The sequence below is a fragment of the Siphateles boraxobius genome, unplaced genomic scaffold (genome assembly GCF_051911475.1).
Source record: "Siphateles boraxobius isolate OS27281-9 unplaced genomic scaffold, OSU_SipBor_1 204, whole genome shotgun sequence".
Classification (NCBI taxonomy): Eukaryota; Metazoa; Chordata; class Actinopteri; order Cypriniformes; family Leuciscidae; genus Siphateles; species Siphateles boraxobius.
In genome coordinates this window covers 1,924,735-1,932,500 of record NW_027508816.1, presented here as the reverse complement: position 1 = coordinate 1,932,500, position 7,766 = coordinate 1,924,735, and positions in this window count along the sequence as shown.

The following is a 7,766-nucleotide window of genomic DNA, read 5'->3' as shown; positions in this document are numbered from 1 at the left end:
GATAGAACCTTCTAATTCTAAAAAAACACTTTTCGCTTAGAATTATAAGGTTCTATCTGCCAAAACATTATTTGAACATTAAATATAAAATTAATGTTGTAACAATGTCTCAACATGTGTTAGAAAGTAAAATTGTATCCTTTCTATGACATTTATTTCATATTTTTAGCACTTCCATGTATTTAGGACATTTCAAATTAAGCAAGGTAGGTCTAAATATTTTGTCCAGTGCAGAATCTTAATTTTCGTTACCAATTTGGTGGGTAATTAAACACATTATTGCAGAAATTGTTACTTTAATCTTTCTTTTGTTTAGACAGAAAGCAGCTACTGTAATACATCTGAGCAGGACTTTATTCCAGCTAAAGTGGGCCAGGTGAAATGGCTTTCTCTCTAGACATCAGTATGGCTGAAATAACATGCTAACGTTTATTGTTGTAATTAAGACCCCATCAATGAAATTGTTAACTATTTGACCTTTAAGGCTTAAAATTGTAAAAATTAAGACATTTTAAGACTTTAAAAACTACAATAAAATCGACATGCTTCAGCAAATTAATTCATAAAGTTAAATAATCATTGAAAAATGATTCACTGACTATATGATCACAAAAAATGTCAGACTATTTTTTTAATCACACACACACACAAACACTCTCTCTCACTCACACACACACAGTCACACACACACACACACACACACACATACACACACACACACACACACACACACACACACACACACACACACACACACACACACACACACACACACTTTCACACACACACCAACACACTTCCACACACACACACACACACACACACACACACACACACACACACACACACACACACACACACACACACACACACACACACACACACACACACTCCCACACACACACTCACACACACACACTCACACAAACACTCACACACACACACACACTTTCACACACTCACACACACACACACACACTTTCACACACTCGCGCACACACACACAATTGTATGTTAAATGTTTTTTTTTTAAATATTCAATTTACTCACTGCATATTTGTATAATTCAGATAATAATAACTATAATAATAATAGTTATTAATAATAACCTCATTCATAATTAATAATAATAACCAATACACTATAAAGAAAATGGCCAAATTGAAGCCACTTCATAACACTACACAATTTAGTGAATATTTAATTTACTGTAAATGTATAGCATTCTGCCTTTATGGGGTTTCTTTTTGTCTTCAAGGAAAAAGCCAAAGACATGACATATAAAGTTGATTCTGATTGGTCCTCTTCTGTGCATTCGAAGTGCTGATTGGCTCACGCAGATAGAACCTTATAGAGCCAAGTTAGAGTTCGATTTTGTAGATAGAACCTTTTTGTTTTTTCAATAAAAAGTCCCACAATGTACACAACTTAAAAAAAACACATCACATAATGTAAATAAGTTGTCACAGAATAAGAATATGTGAATAACTCAATTTTGACAAAAATGTCAGATAGAACCTTATAATTCCAAGGGGACGAGTTTGCAAGAGACATTTAATAAACTGAGCGTATTTAATAAACTGAGACGTAGGCTATTTAATAAACTGAGCGTAGCCTATTCATCTGTCATTATGAAACTCGACTTGGTCATTCTAATTAATGATCAGAAGAACGCGTATCGACCACCGTTACTGTAAAATATGCACGTATGTCCATTTAAACTCGATTTTGGTCAAATGTGGATTATATCATTACACTGGCAAGAATATGGTTACATTTAAAGATGCCGTACGAAGTATGACAACGCTACGTTCAACTGCTGTGAAATTACGATGTTTTTTTCACTTCCTGAAAAGTAACCGTTTTGGACATACGTGAGTTTCATCGGGCAGCGACGATATATATATATATATATATATATATATATATATATATATATATATATATACACACAGTGCCTAGAATAAGTGAACACACCCATGCTAAAGTTGACTAAAAAGAGGAATAAAAAAACATTGATGCCTTAATTTAAAAAAAATGAGGAAAACTACAACCTTTAGGGACACCAATTTTCTTTGTGAATGAATAATGTATCGCAAATATTTTCTTCCTTAAAATACAGGGTGCATAAATCAGGACACCCCTATGTTAAATTCCCATAGAGAGAGGCAGGCAGATTTTTATTTTTAAAGGCCAGATATTTCATGGATCCAGGATATGCATCCTGATAAAGTTCCCTTTCAAGGGAACTCCAGCTGCGTTGAGATTCGGAACGCCCTGTGTGATTGCGTCGTGAAGCACGTGTATAATCAGTCCAATGGAAGAGCGAGACGTCATAGGCGGGTGACGTCATAGACCAGGAAGCTATAAAGCACCCCTGAAAACAGACCGCAACAATGCTGGTGATTTCCAGTTCCGAGGAATTAGTATCGTTAGTGTTTTGTTTAAAAAAAGAGAACAAAGCAAATAAAGATATTAAGAAAAAGGCAGATGTTTGAGTTTTCAATAAATGAATGTGGCGGGGGAGGCGTGGTTCAGCGAGCTCTGCGACGAGAGAGAGAGTGGAGAGACGAGCGGCGGTAAGTGGGTCAAGTGCAAAATGACTGACACCTGTGTCTCGTTGCAGTAATTGCCGTAGGGAGACCGTATAAAAGACAGACTGGAACCAGCGATCGAAGAGAGAGGGCTGAGGACTTGTGGGATCGTGGAAAGAGGACTCTGTGGGGGGAAGACAAACCCTGTCGAGTATTTTGAACCGTGAATGAGATTTATGTTTGACGCGCATGTGGCGCGAGTGTGATCTGAGTTGATTTAATAAATTACCCACGAGCCTCAGCCAGCCGACCCGGTCTCCTTCCTTCTCATTCTCACACGAAGGGATAATACTACAATGAATAAATAAGTCAGCTCATAACTCGATTGAATAAAGAGGAGCTTTAAAAGGAGGTTTATCTAGTGCTGTTGCTAGTTAAATATTCACTGGCCAGCTGAACATTATGAGAGTGAAAATAAAAAGAGTTTATTAGATGAAATATATCTAAAAACAGAAAAACTCTGTATCACAGCCTCCTCGTCGGGGACTGCCGTTTTTTCCCTATCTCCACACTGAGGTGTCGAGATCGTGGAATAAGCCGGTTTCTATTTTATGTGTTTAAAGCCCAAACATCTAACTATAGTAATGCTTGGGTATTAAGTATCTTGGTATGACAGTGCCTCGAGTTAAAGAGACGCTTGCAAGCTTTCTCTCTCCCGAGTCGGCGTCATCATTTTTAACCCGACTTTACCCACCAGCCATCCTAAATAAATAATTTTTTATTAGGCAGCGCTGGTGGGTATATTATAAGGACATGGATGATTGTGAGGTTGTCAGCACTGACGCTATTCGAGAATTGTGTCGTGCAAAAACAGATAAACTATACTGGGGAGGGACGGATTCGAGAAATCGTTTCTCCTCTGCGTCCTCTGGCGGGCGACTCTCTGAGGAGGGTCACCGCACGACCAGTTCGGATGTTTTCCTGCTGGTGGCCACGGAGTGATATATATACTGGCGGTAGCAGTCTAGCCAGTTAGAGATATGCAAGATCTGAGGACTGTTTTATCTCTAAAGAAGCTTGGACAAAGAGGAAGCCCTGACGCCGAGGCTATCAGGCTTCTAAGGGTGGTCCCTTCCGGGGTAGGGATGGTTTTGAGAAATCGTTTCTCCTCGGCGCTCTCTGGGGTGCGACTCTCCGAGGAGGGTCGTAGCACTGCCAGTTCGGTTTTCCTACCGGTTCGCCGTTTAAGGTACCAAGGTGTCAGTGTCCCCAAACGATCCTCCGAGGGGAGTTGTAGAGCAGTCAGTTCGGTTTCCCTGCCGGTTCGCCGGTTCGCCGCTACAGGTGCCTGCTTTTTCCAACGATCCTCCGAGGAGGGTCGTAGGAACTAAGCTACCTAGAGGTAGGCAAGATCTGAGGACTGTCGTCATCTCTAATAAAGCCTAGACAGGAAGTCCTGTCGCAAAAAACTAGGCTATCAGGCTTCTGAGGGCTCCTCCGGGGCAGGGACGGTTTTGAGAAATCGTTTCTCCTCGGCGCCCTCTGGGGTGCAACACTCTGAGGAGGGTCGCAGCGCTGCCAGTTCGGTTGTTCCCTGCCGGTTCGACGTTCAGGGCACAGAGGTGTCAGCGTCCCCATACGATCCTCCGAGGAGGGTCGTAGAACGGTCAGTTTGGTTGTTCCCTCACGGTTCGCCGCTTCAGGGCACCGTAGTGACTGTTCAACCAAATCCAGAGGCCAGTCTTGAGAGACTGGTTCCCCTAGTATAATTTCTGGCAGCGTGGAAACTACTTCCACATATTTCTCAGTGGGTCCTGCACACTATAGGAAAGGGTTCAGAATTCGGTTCTTGTCCGCCCAGATTTCTAGGGGTCCTCCCCATTGTGGTGGACCCCGAGCAGGCTTTGGTTATGGAGCAGGAAGTACTGACACTTCTGCAAAAGGAGCTGTAGAAGGGGTTCCTACTCCCGGCATACACTCAGGGTTTTACAGCCATTACTTCATTAATTCCGAAAGAGGATGAGGGGTTGCGTCCTACTCTAGACCTGCGTCAATTAAACAGCAGGTTTCAGAATCTTAAGTTCAAAGTATGCTTACGCTAAATATGATTGTGTCACAGACTCAGTCCGAGGACTGGTTTTTCACAATAGACTTAACCCTCTGGGGTCCAGAAACGCGCCGGCGCATTTTGCGTTTTTTTTCTCCACATAGCAGCAACATAGACTTAAAATACTCCGTCATTTTTGGTCATATAAGTAAAATCAATACATGATTATAAACTATAGAGGGTCTTCTTTTTTTTGTGTACACTCACATTGACATCAAATCCGTGTGCTTTTGTAAAATGAAGAAAATAAACAGGGTGTGCTTTCTGCCTCTCTGTCTCTGTTAACTTTTTTTCTGGAGCACGTCTCTAAACTTAAACAAAGCTTAGCGAATACTATTCACACAAGCATGAGCAATATATATTTATAATCATTTAAGTTTGTACTTTTAAAATATCTAATTCAAAACTAAAATAAATATTCTCTGTTTATGTAATCTATAAAAAAAGAGAGAGGTGTCAGCCGATCTCATTATCGTTCTCTCAGCTCATTATTCTGCTAATGTGACATGCCCACAGAGAGCGCGCGGTATTCAAACGCAAATGATCTGAAGCAACACATGCAATGTGTCAACGCCCCTCATAAACGGGATAACACAACAAATGTAAACATCAGATTAATGTACTATTTCTTCTTGCGAGGCTGTGTGAGGAATAATCCTGGGACATTTACCTCAGAACATGTGCTGGTTTATTTTCATTTCGAGGAGCAACGGATCCATCTGAGAAGTAAGTTTTTTTTTTATTATTGTTCTAATCGCGATATCATAGTGTATGTAAACCCCAAAAAGACTGTTTAAATATGAATCACGTGTGTGTGTGAATGAATGAACTGAACAGTTTTTACCAAACCCTATTGCTATACTGATATGAATGAAAATCGACTGAAATATGTTGAAATAACGTTAAAATGTCTTTGTATTAGCAAAGTATTAAACTGCAAATTAATATTTATATGGCCTAATATAGGCTCATAAAAACAACAAACGATATGCCTATGTTACAGACGAAATATGAAAGACAACAGTTCGTTGACTAGTTTTGGATAGATTATTAACTGTTTACTGTAAACTAGACTAGGCCTACTGCCACATTGAATAAGCTTTTGTTCACCAATTTCTGCTCAAATGTTAAATATATTAGGCTATGTTTGTTTTGTCAAAAATAAAGCCATCAACTAGGATGCAATTATAGTGTTTGTTCCAATGTAGGCTTTATTCAAACTAATGAATCCTTAACTTTGAAATATGTGTGATAAAATGTATACTTTAGTTTTTACAAATAAATCTTACACTTGAAATATCCATCTGAGAAGTTCGTTTTTTTATTATTGTTCTAATCGCGATATCATAGTGTATGTAAACCGCAAAGACTGTTTAAATATGAATCACGTGTGTGTGTGAATGAATGAACTGAACCGTTTTTACCAAACCCTATTGCTATACTGAGATGAGTGAAAATCGACTGAAATATGTTGAAATAACGTTAAAATGTCTTTGTATTAGCAATGTATTAAACTGCAAATTAATATTTATATGCCCTAATATAGGCTCATAAAAACAACAAACGATATGCCTATGTTACAGACGAAATATGAAAGACAACATTTCGTTGACTAGTTTTGGATAGATTATTAACTGTTTACTGTAAACTAGACTATGCCTACTGTCACGGGTGACAAAAACGCTTAGCGAGCGGAACCCCCTTGATGAGTCACGAGTTTCCAGAGGGAACGATTTGTGTGCGACACATCCCACTCCGGTTCCGGGTGTGGCAGAATCATTGCCTGGCCTGATTAGCGCTAATGAACTACAGGTGCGAGAGAGAGAGAGGAGCGGCGTTTACACGAGCTGTTTGCTTCATAAGCCATAGATAAAAGGGCTATTGGGAGAGTGTTGTGGAAGTTGGTCTGTTGTTGGTCCCGTGCTGGTCTTGTGCTGTTCTGTGTTCTGTGGTTCTGGGTTTCTCGGAGCAGTAGTGGATACAAGCTTATTCTGGGAAGTTGCCTGGGTGTGGAAGCTGCCCATTGAAGTCTGCTGGATTGGAGTTCGTCTGTGGGAATCTGCTGGACTGAGTTCTCAATTGAATCTGCGCTGCGAAGAGAGAGAGAGAAAGATAAGTGAATTGGTTTCATCTTACGAATATTCGAAAAGCTCAAGGAGGATGCAGTGAATGTAAATCCGACTGTTGGAGAAGCTATGTGTTTCAGAGTGTGCTGAGGAGGAACTGAAGAGTAAATATCTCCCCGAGAGTGTAATGAATGGATTGAAGCCTCTGATCAGCCCTATCGTGTGAGTGAATTGCAGTGCTTTTGCCTTATTTATATACATTGATTCATTGCTGTGGGTTTGAAGTGAACACGAGTGTGATGTATTTTTGCTGAGAAGTGGCCCCAACCCCTGCTTACATGATTGTGGCCAGTCATTATATCTGCTCTCTATCAGAAGTCTAGAGTGATGAAGCTGAGCGGACGAAAGTATTCTGTACTGAGAAGAATCCTTACCTTTCTACTTACCTTCTGAGCCTGGAAGTATGCAGCATCGCTGGTGAAGTAAGCTTTTAAACCACTGTTTCACTATTGTGCACCAACGAAAGTATTCTGTACTGAGAAGAATCCTTAACTTTCTACTTACCGTCTGAGTCTCGAAGTATGTGGCATCGCTGGTGAATCTGAGTCTGGAAGTGTGCAGCATCGCTGGTGAAGTAAGCTTTTAAACCACTGTTCACTATTGTGCACCGACGAAAGTATTCTGTACTGAGAAGAATCCTTACCTTTCTACTTACCGTCTGAGCCTGGAAGTATGCAGCATCGCTGGTGAAGTAAGCTTTTAAACCACTGTTCCACTATTGTGCACCAACGAAAGTATCCTGTACTGAGAAGAATCCTTACCTTTCTACTTACTGTCTGAGCCTGGAAGTATGCAGCATCGCTGGTGAAGTAAGCTTTTAAACCACTGTTTCACTATTGTGCACCAACGAAAATATTCTGTATTGAGAAGAATCCTTACCTTTCTACTTACCGTCTGAGTCTGGGAGTATGCTGCATTGCTGGTGGATCTGAGTCTGGAAGTGTGCAGCATAGCTGGTGAAGCAAGCTCTCAAACCACGGTCCCACTATTGTGCACCAA